Here is a 17,557-nt window from a genome sequence, read left to right as displayed (position 1 = left end):
GCAAATATGAAGGCCATATGACATCTGCCACATCCATTGTGTCCTGTGATGTGAGGTGACAAGCAAGGAGTGGGGCATCTGCTATTTAATTCTATGACACTGCCACATAGCAATCACTCGGTATTGGTGGGTGGTTCTAAAATTCTTGCGCTGTGCTATCGTCACCATGCTTTATCACTGAGTACAACATAGTATAATTTATTTTAGTTTTCCTTATGTTGCATGTTTTCCCTCTATTCTGTCGTACTCAAAATTGCAATGTATCATTTGCAGATCATCCACATCAGATCGAAACCATCACCACTTATGAATAATAGTGAGTGATCATGCCTGTTGTGCAGGACGTCCCACATAAAACCAGTATGTCATACATATCAGTTAATCATTTCTAGTCGGATTGCTTGTGAATTGACAATACTGTCTCGAAAGCTGATTTTGGTGTACTGCACAATGTCTTTGGCCTACATTGCTCATTCCCTGCAAATGCCCCTGCTATATCTCGTACTTTATATATTTCGTGTGTTCCTCCATGTTTACATTAGCCTCAGTAAGACCATTATTCAAAATATCTTGTGGTTAATCAGAAAACTGATGGTGAACTTTAATCCTGTGATTAGGCAACGTTAATATTATGAGAGAACTTTACTTGTTTGCTTTACTTGAAACATTTCATTTTTATTATTTACCTGCACATATCATTCACTGCCCATTCATTAGGCTAGTCATAAGTCTAATCAATGCGCAATGCCACACAACAGGGCACAACTGAACCCTACTTTAGTGAACGAGTCATAACCAGATTTAAGGTTGTGTATTCGCCCTGTGGTGGTTAGGTAATAGCAAAGCGATTTCAACTGATAATGGGTATCATAATAATTATTTGTTATCTTAAACCCACAATGGAGTTGCTATTGGTTGGTCTTTTAAATAGTTGTAATCAGTCACATCATATTTCAGTTGTATCATCCAGAATAGAACAGCTATCGAGATCAGAGTTCCCAATAAACAGATTACGCCTTTTGACAGTAACAGTGGGGCTCTGAACTTCGCTCAGCACAGCAGCAGTAGCAGATGTGGTAACAGCAGTACTGTCATTGTGTATGAGTGCACAAATGTCCATGGGGAAGTTGTCGCAGGGCTTGAGTTGTCATTACAGCCGGTCGGCAACAGGCCTGTGATGAACCGAAGCCACTGCCTGACTACCTTGTTGGCGGACGTCTCTCCATGCTGAACCCTATTTGTGCCACCGAATCTCTGCTGCATGTAAGCCACTGGATGTCTGTCCTGTAGTTGCATCAGGGCCACCACTCTTCACCTAACCTCTTCTCCTGTTTTCTGCAGTGGATGGGAGCTCAACCAAGCGCATGCATACCTGTCTGATCCAGCCTCTTTATGACGACACGTCAGCTATATGACGCTCAAATAAACTTCCACGTCTTTTGTTAATTTATGTATACAGCAGTCAGTCTGTTAGTAATGTTACATGCTCTTTCCCCCCTTGTGTCATATTAGTGTGCTACATATGACACGAAGTAGCACGAAACAACAAGATGATTTTCTTAACATGCCTATCTTAAATGCCAAAACATATGTAATAATTCGGTGATGGCCGATTAATCAGCTAACTTATACACATATATAATCAGAGCAATAAATACAATGTCAAACCGTTGATTGTAAATTTAACAGATTTGTTGGTTGTACAGTCTCACAGCAGAAAACAGTGATTCCGCTATGGTCAAAAGAATCCTCAAACGTTATTGCTCAGAATAGCAGGTCCATGATCACAAGTGACCATACTATGTGAATCCCCAGCCGATCATCATGTTTCCACTGTGCACACCTTTGCATAAAGAAAAGGTATACGATCAAAAACAGGCATCCTTCCGTCAGCTCCTAATGTATGTGGGACTATGTACAAGTTTCAAGCCATTATATGAGATTCATTTTGTAGCGCTTGTCAAACATATACAAAATTTCCGCGTTAAGCAAAGTGGGTTTAAAGAGAATTTGTTCTCAATTTTGATATGTTCTGAGAAAATTGACGTGTGTGATTGTCACCTTCTTTGTTCAGCAAATGCTCATGACCAGGTCTTGAATGCCCTCTGTATCTGCAATACACTAAACTCAAACATTCATTGCATTGAGTTTTATGTATCCACAATTCGATATATATTTATGAGTCGTAGGCTTCTAGTTACGTACAAAAAGCACACATTTTTATTATGTACAGAAAAATTAGTGTCCTTGTTAGTTTCAGTTTTACAAAGTTTTTGTACAAGACTAGAGTGATATGAGTTATTGACAGCGATATACTTCAGGCTGTTATGTCAGGTGACATTAGCAGAAGTTGTTAATAGGACCTCAAACACATGGTGAATCATAGCACCACAAAAGGCCAGTTTGTGATTAAATGGGTGATATGAAGAAGCATGAACAATGTTAACTGTCTTGGTAGATTTCTTATAGCTTTCAAATACAATTTTACACCTGCTTGACGCAATATAGGGTCAATGAAACTAAGTTCATTACACTGATTTCCTGTTCCCTACGTAAATTTAATACAGAGTGATAGAAATTCAGAGAACCACTAAGTGATATGGAGTCATTCACATCGCCTTTTGATATGACTATCATGTTATCGACACACGTCCATAAAATGAAATGCTGCTAGCCACAATGTGGTACAATTTACAGAAACTGATATCTAAACGATTAATGAAACCTTCAGCTAGAAACCCAACGAGACAGATTCCCATAGTTAGGTCACCATCTTCTTGATATAGTTGACCTCTGGAACTGTAGTACTCAAGAATAAATCTGAATATTATTATATCTTTAATTTCGTAAGAGTTTGTGTCTTGTTCTTAGTGACTACTAACTGTTACTTAGTATGTTATACCATTATATTTTATAACCTCAAACTACAACTTAATAACGTGTTTAACTGTCATATGCTAAATTATTAAAATGCCTGCAATAACTAAACACTAAAACGATTCACTAGCTTTCATAAGCTGGATTTTAAATGGCACTTAAATGAGTTACATACATGGATTCTCGGAACCTGAATGCAACTGATTTACCATGCCCTGCTACAAATTAACGTCCGGCTGCCGGTTTCATCTCGCAGATACTGAAGATTTCAATGAAATACCATGACTCTGTAGGGGAAACTATCAGCTGTTAAGGGAAAAAGAATGTTTTATCTGGATTCTAATTAGCTGTCTTAACATGTAATTTTATTTTTTGAATTTGAATGGTTTTGAAGTATTTTATTCCATGTCTAATTATCTTTTTATAGGTTTATGTTAACATTTTTGATGGTTTTATGAAATTTTGTGGATACTAACGCACCTACTTTGCATATAGGCACGTTCAGCTTGCCTCAAGTAATCAATGTGTTAGTTTCTATCTATCACATATGTTATATATGATTGTCGAGGTGAGAGCCTGTTGACTGCTATTAATTGCATGTACGAGAAACTGACGACTAATTTTTATTTTGGTTAAATCCTAAATGTATGTGAAAAATATTGCAGCAACACAATGTTTGTATCAAGTTTCTAAAATAGTATATACGGTGTAACTTACGTTGTTTTCATATCTAAATTATTCTGTAACTGTAAAAAACATATGTGCTCTTCTAGAGTAACATATTTAGCAGGTAGCTTACAGACATCCTAGGCCTAAATGAAACGAATGTGATCAAGCACTATTTTATGAGGAAAGAAGACAGAATGACCCACGCAAAGTTTATATGAAGTGAAACAATGCTACTGTCAGACTGAAAACGTAACGCAAACAATGCCCATGTAAAGTGTTACAAGGTATCTCCACATCTAAAATATTTGTCGAAATACGTAAGGAGTATTGGCATTTCGATCTAAGGGTATATTATTGGTGGTAAATGGAACGAACTTTTATCACCTGCCGCGCAGGTTTAGCCGTGTGGTCGGGGGCGCTGCAGTCATGGGCTGTGCGGCTAGTCCCGGCGGAGGTTCGAGTCCTCCTTCGTGCATGGGTGTGTGTGTGTTTGTTGGGCTATTCCATTTTTGAACAGGTGCTCTTAATTTCGCTGGGTGGGCGATAATAGTAACAGGGATAGGTGGTATTAGGAACCCACTCTCAGACAATATCCTTTCACCGCTTTCTACAGTTTCCAAAATAACTCAAAGTAGCACAGCTTTAGAAGTAATTTGGCCTATGGAAACCAAAGAAGGATAGTTTCTACTAATATTCATATAATCAAAATATCCACGGGTATGCTGCCGGTCTATAGTGTCCAACGGGCACTTGCCATCGAAAGGCAAAGGTCCCGAGTTCGAGTCTCGGTCGGGCACACAGTTTTAATCTGCCAGGAAGTTTCATATCAGCGCACACTCCGCTGCAGAGTGAAAATCTCATTCTGGAAACATCCCCCAGGCTGTGGCTAAGCCATGTCTCCGCGATATCCTTTCTTTCAGGAGTGCTAGTTGTGCAAGGTTCGCAGGAGAGCTTCTGTAAAGTTTGGAAGGTAGGAGACGAGGTACTGGCAGAAGTAAAGCTGTGGGTACCGGGCGTGAGTCGTGCCTCGGTAGCTCAGTTGGTAGAGCACTTGCCCGCGAAAGGCAAAGGTCCCGAGTTCGAGTCTCGGTCGGGCACACAGTTTTAATCTGCCAGGAAGTTTCAGTATTTACTGAAGTTGATTTTATTTTTGAAGCAAATGATAACAGATCACAGCCAATTTCTAAAGCTCATTGTGGGCCTCACTTAATTGCAAGTACTGCCAGAGTGGATCTAGCCCGTAGGCCAATTTCACATAGCGTTGACAATGAAATTCTACTGCTGGTGAAAATGAATCTCATTTCTCATCTGCTTCCATGTCATTCCATCCTTCAGTCTCGCCCAAAGACATAAAAGATGTACCAAAAATTCAACCATCATCTCACAAAAGGAAGTGTGGGGAGAGCGTTGTGTTAACTAGTTCTCCTTGTAAGAAGAAGTTGGAAACCTCTTATGCTTCTAAAGGCGCAGACAGGTCCAATGAGGCTTCAAAAAGTGGAGCAACACGAAAGAGAAATCCTGCCGCCAAGAGGAAAGTTAAAAGAAAGTAAAAAATCTCAAGTTCTTCTGACAGTGAGGCTGCTAGTGCACCTTCACTGGTAGACACCGATGACGATCATGATCTGGATGTTGATGATGATTCTGCAGATGCCACCTGTGCATTTTATAATAAGAAGTTTTCCGACGATTTTAGTGGAGGACAGTGGCTTATGTGCTCTTCGTGTTTCATCTGGAATCACATGTTTTGTGGTGCAGGTAGTGACGAGCGGAAAAAATACATATTTTCTTTCTGTCTACATAGCTAACTCTTAAATTTGTTTTACGTAATTCTGATGTAAATAATCCCATGTAACTGTGCAACTGCGTTATAGTTTTCCTATAAATTGCAAACAATTTGATTTGGCAATTACTTTTAACTTAAATTTTTTTCAGAGCACCATGTTCAAATCCACTTCCAAAAGCTAAACAAATATGGGCTGTTCCATTTTTGAACAGGTGCTCTTAATTTCGCTGGGTGGGCGATAATAGGAACAGGGATAGGCGGTATTAGGAACCCACTCTCAGACAATATCCTTTCACCGCTTTCTACATTTTCCAAAATAACTCAAAGTAGCACAGCTTTAGAAGTAATTTGGCCTATGGAAACCAAAGAAGGATAGTTTCTACTAATATTCATATAATCAAAATATCTACGGGTATGCTGCCGGTCTATAGTGTCCAACAGGCACAATATTTCGGCGATCAAATATGTCGCCATCATCAGGTGAACTGACGGACTGAGCTCCTGTGAACGTGCCGGCACGGTGATCCGTACGCTATGGCTGCTCAGAGGGAACTGGGTTCGGTCGCGGCGGCGGCCGATTTAAATACCCTCCGCCCGCGGCGCACTCCCTCCGCCGTCCGCGCCCAGCGCCACGGCCGCGCGGTGGAACAGATTACGACGGCGTCTGAGATGACGTCGGTGTGATGGCTCTGTCCGCCGTGGTCGTCACAGCTATACGTCTGCTCGATTTACTCTTGATTATCCCGATCGCTGGTTCCCAAGCCTTGCTAAGATTATAGCCACAGTCACGGTTTATGAGGTCGTCATTGGTGCGAATTTCGATGGCCTCTCTAACAACGCTGTCCCAGTATCTCGACGTCTGTACTAGAATCCTCGTGCGGTCATACTCCATGGCGTGATTTTCCGACAAACAATGTCCAGCGATCGCCGACTTGCTCGGATACATCAGTCGAGTGTGCCTCTGGGATTCTGGTACAGACGTCGAGATACTGGGACATCGTTGTTAGAGAGGCCATCGAAAAAACAGAGGCACACTCGACTGATGTATCCGAGCAAGTCGGCGGTCGCTGAACATTGTTTGTCGGAAAATCACGCCATGGAGCATGACCGCACGAGGATTCTGGTACAGACGTCGAGATACTGGGACAGCGTTGTTAGAGAGGCCATCGAAAAACAGAGGCACACTCGACTGATGTATCCGAGCAGGTCGGCGGTCGCTGAACATTGTTTGTCGGAAATTCACACCATTGAGTATGACCGCACGAGGATTCTGGTACAGACGTCGAGATACTGGGACAGCGTTGTTAGAGAGGCCATCGAAATTCGCACCAATGACGACCTCATAAATCGTGACTGTGGCTATAATCTTAGCAAGGCTTGGGAACCAGCGATCGGGTTAATCAAGAGTAAATCGAGCAGACGTATAGTTGTGACGACCACGGCGGACAGAGCCATCACACCGACGTCATCTCAGACGCCGTCGCAATCTGTTCCACCGCGCGACCGTGGCGCTGGGCGCGGACGGCGGAGGGAGCGCGTCGCGGGCGGAGGGTATTTAAATCGGCCGCCGCCGCGACCGAACCCAGTTCCCTCTGAGCAGCCATAGCGTACGGATCACCGTGCCGGCACGTTCACAGGAGCTCAGTCCGTCAGTTCACCTGATGATGGCGACATATTTGATCGCCGAAATATTGTGCCCGCTGGACACTATAGACCGGCAGCATACCCGTGGATATTTTGATTATCAAATACGCCGGGAGAAACTCAAGAATCACAATATTCATATAGTTTAAAACTTGATTTCACCAACCATGAGGTCAGGCCATATTTAGGGGCCTTACCCTAGAGAGACTGAACTAAGCTCATGAACTAACCCGTACGTTATACTATTAGTGCCAATAAACAAGCTGTAATGTTGAAAATCTGGATGTGGAAATATTTAATATGAGGGTTGTTGTGCTTTGGCAATATGTACTAGAGATATCGTACTTTAGTCATTGGTAAGTCATTATTAACCTGTAAGTTTTATCACAAGTCTCTTTTTTAAATGTTACAGGGCAACAAAGTTTTGCAAGTAGTGCCACATGTGTTTGGTACTCGAAACCTTACATCTTCGGAGAAAAAAATATATTCTGGCCCAAGATCGAATTTTTACTGAGAATTAGAGATCTGCAACTATACTTGCATATTACGATAAGAAACCTGTAAGTGTTTTGATAGTCAACACATACTAATGTAATACATTTGTTTTGGTGCACCGATTCTATTTTTTAGATACAGAATTTTCTCTCTGTGTGTGGAATTTTCTTTGGCCATGTTGTATGATCGTATCTTGCATTTGCAGCATTATGTAATTATGTCTGTGTATCTGTGCATGTGCAATCTAAGAGATACTGTGTATGTGCAATGTAAGAGATACAACGAATTTAAAGCTCCAGTCAAAAGGCCTTCTTCCTCCCCTCCCTCAAAAGACGCTCGGTCAGTTCGTTTATCTTTGGTTATGTTGTGTCCTTACATCTCATATTTTTGAGCGTTACCATTAGATTCTGGTATTATTTAGTAGTTGATTATGGAAAGGCAAGGAAATACAATCTGTAGAGCCGCATGCGGTAGCCGCGCGGTCTTAGGGGTCTTGTCATGGTCCACGCGGCTCGCTCCGTCGGACGTTCGAGTCCTCCTCGGGTATGAGTGTGTGTGTTGTCCTTAGCGTAACTTAGTTTAAGTTAGATTAAGTAGTGCGTAAGCTTAGGGACCGATGACCTCAGCAGTTTGGTCCCATAAGACCCTACGAAAAATTTCTAATTTTCGATTTGTAAACGTATTCTAGAGACTAGCCACCATAGTCTCAATCGGCATATGTCATAGCCTTTCTCGTAAGTTCATTTGTGTACATAACCTTGATTAGGCCTAGATCAAATACAGGCAGGTGTACAAAACTTGAGGACGAAATAAAATCCCTCGTAATGTTTCACTGCAAAGTAAATGCCTTTGAATAAATGTATTATTTTTGTTTCCGTCATTGCATTTTTCCTTCAGGTACCTCCTGCACTATAGTATAGCAGCTTTTTTTGTGTATGATCTTAGTATCATAGAGTTATATTACTTGGCAGTGACACATCACGCAATGTTAACAAAAATGTTAGGTGATAAAAGTTGGTTCTATGTATCACAAACAACAGAGCCTCAGATCGAAGTGCCAACACTCTATACATACTTTGACAGATATTTTAGATGTGAATATATCATTGTAACCGTTGACATAAATATTGTGTGTGTGTGTGTGTGTGTGTGTGTGTGTGTGTGTGTGTGTATACCTGCATATGTCTGACGGTAGAATACTCCTTATTTTTACTCTTTATGTATTCTGATGTACAGTTTGAACATGAATACAGCACTGTGACTGTAAACATACACTGTGTCTTTGTTTTTAAGTTATTGCTTGGTTAGTTTTGTTCCATTATGCCTAAGATGGAATGTCAGCTGCCTTCTTACCATGTTATTTTGACAGAGAAGATATGTTCTGTACACTCACATATTCATTTCTATATGGAAAACTGTATGTTTCATTCTTTACATACTTCAGGCGTGAGAATAACATTGTGAGACTTGACGTGAACCATGTGTTGGTGATATATTATTGGCTCTGAGCACTATGGGACTTAACATCTGAGGTCAGCAGTCCCCTAGAACTTAAGAACTACTTAAACCTAACTAACCTAAGGACATCACACACATCCATGCCCGAGGCAGGATTCGAACCTGCGACCGTTGTGGTCGCGCCTAGAACCGTCCGGCCACACCGGCCGGCGATATATTATTCACACAGATTTTAGACATGAAGTTACACCCTTTACCTATTAATGATTAATAACACAAATCATTCGGGTGTTTGCTCAGAAATTTTAAATACCCACTTTTACAGACGCGGGTGGGCAAAAATTTGGAAACATCAAAAACACAACACAGTACCTAGGTACATACGGTCTAGGGACATCGTTGACATTCAGAATAGCTTCCTGTCCTCTGGGGAAAGACGTAACAAAAACCCTGTATGATTTTAAAGAAGATCTTAAAGCACCCTTACTGCAAAATAGTGGCAAGTTCAGTTAATGATGATGGAGGTGGATAGCTATCACAGACATTCCTAAGTAGACCACAAAGACTCAATGTAGAGAGCTGGTGGCTTTGGTGGCCAGGGCTGATGGGACAATATCTTCGTGATCGAAAAACTAGTCTTGGACGATGAAATCTGCGTGGACAAGGCAACCGTCGTCTAGGAACACATAATCACATTGGAGAACGAACGTTGTACCATGGGATGCACCTGATCAGCCAAAACGGACACATAACCCTTGGCAGTAATGCAGCCTTGCAAACTACTCTTACGAGCCATGCAATAGCACGACATGACTGCCCAATTCAACACCGAACGACCGCTGTTTTCGACTGGTGGTTCAAAAACCCGGCCAGAAGTTGGAAACAGTGGATACAAAAACTCATCTAAGCAAATGATCGTCTTCCAATGCTCCATAGTCAAGGTTTTGTGGCTTCTGCTCCACGTTTTCCGGTTATGGGCATTTGCGTCACAGATTAGATGGTTTGGGATTCCAGCTAGCCCTGAAGTTCGCTGATTGTGGAGGTTTCCATACTGAAAGGGTTCGCGAGTGCGACATTCAGCTCTACAGCGACTTTCGCATCTGTCGTCCAGTTATCTTTTCGTCGCAGTCCTCTTCAACAACCGTCTGTCACGACTGAGCCGCGTCGGCTCGTATCGGTTTCTCTTCCGCGCAACTTCCTCATCTTCGTTCCTCTTCTGGTCGTCTGGTGGCGCTGTCGCCGCACCGCCACACTTTTAATAGCGGGCCGACCGGTCCGCTGGAACAGTGAACAGAAACATGAAAACCCAAACACTCAGATTAAATAAAAGTCGGTACTTATCTTTATTAACGAAGATACAGAAACACCGTAGTGAAGTCCGTGTCTACAGAGATCTGTCTAGTTCGAGTCGGAGCGGCTAGGTCAGCGTCGGCTGACGACAAACAACAACTCTGCTGCGACGAACACACAACCGACTAGCAAGTACACAATTCGGTGGCGAGTATACAACTGAGCGGCGAATACAGAACTGTCCTAGCGCTCGCGACTCCAGCGCTTAAGAACCCAGAAGCCAGCGGTGGCGCGCGCCGACTTGCGGCGATTTGCTGTCTCGCTGGCGCTGCTTATGCGGACGGCGTCCGGACTTTGATGCTGCCAACCTTTTGGCAGCGGGCTCGGGTGGCATTACTGGCTAGGATATAACACATTTGACCATTTTTTCCGTTGTTATCTCGGACTATATCAGCTGTGTGGTATAACATGCGTTTGATTCTTATATAGCTGCATGTTCTACGTGTGACTTAGAGCTCTATTTACCTGCAACCATTAACAGCAGACGTCCCCATACAACAGTCAGCGGAGGCTTTTCAATACGTGTGTGGTGAATCATGTCTACAAAACCAATGGAAAACCTATTTGAGCACACTCCTCTGGACGAACGAAGTTGTATGATGTACTCTGTTTCAGTATTACCCTGATATTTACAAGTCTCCTGCCGGCCTGAGTGGACGTGCGGTTCTAGGCGCTACAGTCTGGAGCCGAGCGACTGCTACTGCCGCGGGTTCGAATACTGCCTCGGGCATGAATGTGTGTGATGTCCTTAGGTTAGTTAGGTTTAATTAGTTCTAAGTTCTAGGCGACTGATGACCTCAGAAGTTAAGTCGCACAGTGCTCAGAGCCATTTGAACCATTTTACAAGTCTCCTATGCTACTCTTTGACTTCCTACATAGACTTCATAGGTGGTGAGGCGATTGAGTACCTTAAGAGAGCTCAAAAGTGAGGAAGTGTCCTGCAACAGAGGCAGAGCATGTTCTCAGCACTCTGTAGCAGCACAGCACAGTCTGTCTTTCCGCACCAATTTACAAGTGGGGAGGGAAGGGAATTGGGGAGGACAACGATTTGGTCTCTGTGTTTACGGTGTAGTTGTTACAACAGGAAGTAACCACTTGAGAGAGAGCGGAGGTGGTTTCCCGAGTGTCGAATATCAAAGGACTCCGACTTCCGGTCCGCAGTCGCCAGACTGTGAGATCAAACGGAACCAAAAATGGCTCTGAGCACTATGGGACTTAACATCTCAGGTCATCAGTCCCCTAGAACATAGAACTACTTAAACCTAACTAACCTAAGGACATCACACACATCCATGCCCGAGGCAGGATTCGAACCTGCGACCGTAGCGGTCGCGCATTTCCAGACTGAACCGCGTAGAACCGCTCGGCCACACCGGCCGGCCAAAGGGAACCGCCACCCTGCTTATGCTCTCAAATGTCGGTGCATACAAGACCTTGGATATGTCTATTCTATTTGCGGCGGAAATAACTACTTGCTATGAAAGATGTATATGTGATTCCTGTGTGTAAGTATGTGTATCTCAATGTGTAATTAGAGCAGCGACGTATTTTCCTTCAGTTGTGGTAGTGTGTATTGAACCATGATATGTGTGGTAGTAGGAGAGTTTCGAGTAGTATTGTGGACTAGAGATACACAGCAATTCCTCACAACAAAATTTGTCGCCGTAGTGAGTCAGCGAGAAACTTACAGCGTGTATGTTAGATGCTGTAGAATAAAGTCCTCAGACCGTTACAGGAGAAAAGGTACACGGAACATATGGAAGTTGGATGCGCAAATGGTGGTGTGGTCGAAGCGTGTGCGGATCTCTCAGAACCGGTGAGCTCGCAAAGACTCGATGTCCCGACCGGCGCAGTTCTTGGCGAAACTGTAGTCGGTGGATGGCGCCATAGGAAAGCTTTTCTTTCGCCTGATATGTGATGCAGTGAGTGTTTTAAGCGAGCTTTATCCCTCAAATTGCAATATTCCGCACAGTAAATCAATTTAATGGGATAGTTCCCGTCAAATATGTAAATGGACTGTAGCCATCAATCAAAAGTGTATCAGTATTTCCAGGGAACTGATGGGTTGTGGGATCGATACAGTAAGGGCTTTGACCTAACTGCACCGTTATCCACCGATAGGATGTGAGGCGATGTCATAAAAGTGGAGGTTCGCACGTGAGCTACTTCCGACCAGAGAGGAGTCCTGTCTCCTACAAACTGATTAAATAAAGTACACAAACTGAACTGAACAACGTATTATTAGCATTAATGTGGATGTCACGTCGCGAGATCCTTCCTCTCCATCACAGACTGAGTCTTTTTCTTTTTTTCCCGCCGATTTCCAGATGGTGGAGCGAATGGTGGACTAGGGGACGGGAAGGAATGACTGGGGGATTTCCCGGGGTGACAAAACAGGCTCAGAATGGAAGACAAAAGTGTGTCCCTTTTTCCCAGAAGTGTGGGGAGGAGGAACGGGTGGGTGATGGGTGGTGGGTTTCTCAGAAGGACAGATTATCATAAATCAACAACAGAAGGTCGTAAATCAAATAACATTCTATTAAGAAAAGGGGCAGGGGAGGGTGGCTTAATTGATCAGTTTAATTAATCAGCATATCAATTTTATGTCAAAAGTACACCAGAACGAACTTTGTCCCAGTACCGTTGACGACTTGGATCCATGGCTTTGTGGCATCTGGCCACACTTGTACCCTACCATCAGCCCTCATCACCTGAAATTGAGACTCATCTGACCAGGCCACAGTTTTCCAGTCGTCTAGAGTCCAACCATCATGGTCACGAGCGCAGGAAAGACGCTGCAACTAATGTCGTGTAGTTAGCAAAGGCACTCCTGTCGGTCGTCTGCTATCATAGCCCAATAACGTTCCACGTTCATTCTTGCGGTTATTTCACCCATTGATGCTTGTCTGTTAGCTCTGACAACTCTATGCAGACGGTGCTGCTCTTGGTCGTTAACTCAAGCCATCGGCAACTGCATTCCCATGATGAGAGGTAATGCTTGCAATTTTGCATTCTCGGCACACTCCTCACACTATATATATCAGAATATTGAGTTCCTTTACGGTGTTTTCGCTTGAGTATTCTGACACATGCAGCGCCATCTATTGATTAATTTTCACACTACTTTTTTTCTGCTGCCATACGTTTTCCCCCTTCTCCGATAATTTTCCGTTGCAATTTTATGTCATTCTGACCAGAGATGTTATTTCTACAGCGGTTTGAATGTTTAACTTTAATTATAATCACCCTATATATTAGATCGGTTACTGCTGCAACAATGGTAGGTTATCAGGATTTAAGCGTGTTTGAACGTGGTGTTACAGTCGGCGCACGAGCAATGGAGCACAGCACCTCCGGGGCAGCGATGAAGTGGGGATCTTCCCATAGTGCTCAGAGCCATTTGAACCATTTTTTGTGACACTTACGGAAGCATCCAGTCTGATTACCTGCATCCGTTCATTTCCATTATGCATGCAGACTGGCTTGGGCAATTCCAACAGGACAATGCTATACCCAAGACGTACAGAATTGCTACAGGGTGGCTCCAGGAACAGTCTCCTGAGTGTAAACACTTTCGCTGGCCACTAACCCTCCCCCTCCCCCCCCTCCCAGACACGAACATTATTGAGCATATCTGTGATGCCTTGCAACGTGCTGTTCAGAAGAGATCTCCTCCCTCTCGTACTCTTTCGGATTTATGGACAGCCCTGAAGGATTCATAGTGTTCATTCCCTCGAGCACTACTTCAGACAGTAGTCGAGTCCATGCCACCTCGTGCAGCGGCACTTCTGCGTGCTCGCGGGGGCCCTACACCATATTAGGCAGATGCCAGTTTCTTTGGCTCTTCGGTGTATATTTTTATGCAGTCTCTTGTTTGAGGTGTCTAGTTGGATGTAAGAGAGAGAAAGAGAGAGAGAGAGAGAGAGAGGGAGCGAAGGTGTCGGTTCGTCCGTGTTGTTAATATTAACTGCGCTGCTTTGAGTCAGCTCTGAGCTTCCTCCACAGACTTCGAATAGAAATTTCTGGACTTGCCTGACTGACCTTTTCGTTTAGTGAAACGAAACTGTTCGTCTCATTTTGAAGATGGTCAGTCTGTCGCATCGATTTCACCTCTGGTGGTGTCCCATTTATCGTGACCACCCTAAATAACTGTTTGTCCAGATGCAAATTACAAAACGTTTCAAACAAATGTTCTTTAGTCGTCAGGAGGAAATCGATCAGGATGTTTGTCTACGTTGTAGCTTTGTTTTTTACAAAGATATGAAAAGCAGTATGACATTTTTAAATGGCAACCTGTATTTTTTATTCGGTAATTCATTTCCTCTCCTAAAGACCTATTCAAAAATATATCACAATGTACCATTCACTGAAACACAACGTTATTAATTACGTAACATAACACTGACTTTGAGCCCGGGATCACAAACTCATCCACTGGCGGGAGTTGTCAGAAAACAAATGAAAACCAACTAAAAACATAACACAAAATCGACTTTAACTCTGCACCATTCACCAGGACTAGAACATTGAAAGGTGATCAAAGTGGTGGCCCTGGACACCGATACACGGGTGCACTCGTTGAATGAAAGAATTATTTACTGCTTCCAGTGTTGCCTGCTGAAGTCAATTACAAGCAAGCACCATCGGTTCCTGCGTGTCCTCTGGAATTGTTGGAATATCGGGATAGACAATGTCCTTAATGCATCCTCACAGAAAAAAGTCCAGAGGGTTTAAATCAGGAGACCTAGCAGGCCAAGTAACTGTTCCTCCTCGACCAAACCATCTGGCAGGATACCTTCAGTTCAGAACACGAGCTGCACGCAAGTCATTATATGCTGGACATCCATCATGTTGATACCACATAAGCATTCTGGTCCTTAGCGGCACTTAATCCAGAAGAGGACGAAGAATTCGTACGAGGAAGTTGGCATACTCTATGCCGTTTAGACTACCATTGATAAAATAAGGGCCAATAATTGTAGTACCAAGCATCCCACACCAAACGTTAACTCTCCACTGATGATGATGTTCTAACTGTCTAAGCCATCGTGGGTTGTCACTGGACCAATAATACGTGTTCCTTGTATTTACTTGTCTTTTGTTTGAGAAGGATCATTCATCGGTAAACAGAACATTGGAGAGGAAGTTGGGGTTGGCGAGGATCTGCTGCTGTGCCCACTGACAGAACTGTACACGATTCGGAAATCATTCCCATGCAATTCTTGATGTAGGTGTACATGGTAAGGATGCAACCGGTGACATGTAAGAATACGATGTACACTGGTTTTAGACACTCCAATCTCGTGTTCAAGCTGTCGTGTGCTCACGTGTGGATTCATAGCAACGGAAACGAGAACAGTAACTTCGGCAGCTTCGTCTGTGCGAGTGCTACGACGATTGCGTTGTCGTGCGTTGAAACTTCCCGTTTCCTGAAGCGTCGCAACAAGACAAGAAAACATCCGTCGGGAAGGTGGGTTCTTGTCGGAATATCGCTCTCTGAACTGTTCCGCTGCCTGCGTAGCATTTAGCCTATCTTCAACAACAACAACAACAACAATAAAAGGAACGTTATGTCGATGCAGTTTGTAGAAAGGATAGCCTTTACTGCATGCCTACTCTACACAACAGTACTTAAAATGGCTAAACTACTGTACTAAATGTACCCATACATAAGAAAACAGTATTGCAATTACTGTTCTGCAAACTTACATTCCCCATAGATGAGTAGCATTTCTACCTTCTCTTCGTTGGTGTACATTCTATTCACACAACCCTTCCAGTGATGATCGTTGACGGAATGAGGGGTGTGCATTCTACTTATGTTTACCTTCCTCACGATGGTTGACGGAATGATGGATGTGCATTCTACTTATGTTTACATTTGTCCTCTGTCAATGTCAGCACGTGGATGTGTTCCATTAGCCAAGTACCTGCACTAAGCATTGAGAGCGTCAACGTCAAAGTTATGTTATGTAATTAATAACGTTGTGTTTCAGTATATGGTACACTGCGATACATTTTTGAATAGGTCTTTAGGAGAGGAATTGAATTACCGAACAACACAATACACGGTGCCATTTAAAAAAGTCATACCGATGTTTACATCTTTGTAAAAACCAAAGCTACAACGAAAGCAATCATGCTGATTGATGTCCCCTTTACGGCTAAAGAACATTTTCTAGAAACATTTTGTAATTTGCATCTGGACAAACAGTTATTTAGGGTTTATCTGATGGGGTGAAAGCTTATTATTTGCACGATTTTGAGGGGAAGGCAGGCAAGGGGAAATTTAACTAGGAACGGAAAATTATGATCGACGGGACAAAGCATCGCAATAAGCATTAGATCTTAAGTTACCAATGACTCGCAACCGCATCTCGGCACGAAACAGCGGTCGCAATGAGGTCCTAGTACCGGCCACCGTCCAGAACCGCGCCCGCTTCCTCCCATCGTCAAGTCGGCCGGCTGGTGAGGCACACCGGAACAACTTGTTGTCTGTTCGGAGAACCAGGAGCTGAGTCAGTATACAATATGGCTAACTAGCCCAGCCTGCAAAACTGACAACCTGATATTAGTGCTACATCAACTCAGCCAGTAACAACGCAAAACACGAGAATATCACCACTTGAACATTCTGCAAATTTATTTCATTTTTAAAAAGTTTACAAATACTTCAATAATATTATAACACTTAATCCCAAAAAATCAAGGATAATGCTTTAAACTATTATTTCTCCCCAACAAACTGAAAGTATATACATGTAGTAACAAACATTTAAACACAAGATTAATCCAAGGTAATTACAAGTTGTCTCCACAAATGCAGTACTCGGACAGCGTTAAGACTGACTGCTCATTCAAAAATTTCACTAGATACAAACAATGCATCATCCCAATATAAAGCAGTCCACAGTGTCCACTACACGACAACCATCTCCCTGTGCAGCTTGGGCTGACGGATGGCTAATGAAGTTCTACAACAAAATTTAAAAAATGAGTTTAACTGTTGGTGCAATAATAGCCCTGTTTTCCCAGAAAAACTCTATTACACTCATGCCCATAAATTAAGGATAATGGCAGAATGTGGTGCCACACAACGTGGCACTACACAAAACTATCGCTAATAGCATAGGCACATATGGAACAAACACGACACAGATCTGTAAGTCAACTGTATTGGTAATAAGTTGAGAAAACCGTCCCGAAACACATGTGTTACAGAACACCACTGTTTCCTGCGCTTGTACCCCGACATCAATATGGGTTATGTTCACCATGCAC

At 43.1% G+C, this 17,557-nt stretch overlaps 1 non-coding gene across 1 annotated transcript; it reads left to right on the top strand.

Moving 5' to 3' along the window:
- The first annotated feature begins 4,570 nt into the window (after positions 1–4,570).
- Positions 4,571–4,645, top strand: Trnas-cga. Its single transcript has one exon. It is a non-coding gene; the product is annotated as a tRNA-Ser (tRNA).
- Positions 4,646–17,557: the final 12,912 nt, after the last annotated feature.

Source organism: Schistocerca americana, chromosome 2 (assembly GCF_021461395.2).
Source record: "Schistocerca americana isolate TAMUIC-IGC-003095 chromosome 2, iqSchAmer2.1, whole genome shotgun sequence".
Lineage (NCBI taxonomy): Eukaryota > Metazoa > Arthropoda > Insecta > Orthoptera > Acrididae > Schistocerca > Schistocerca americana.
This window is presented reverse-complemented; position numbering and strand designations above follow the sequence as displayed.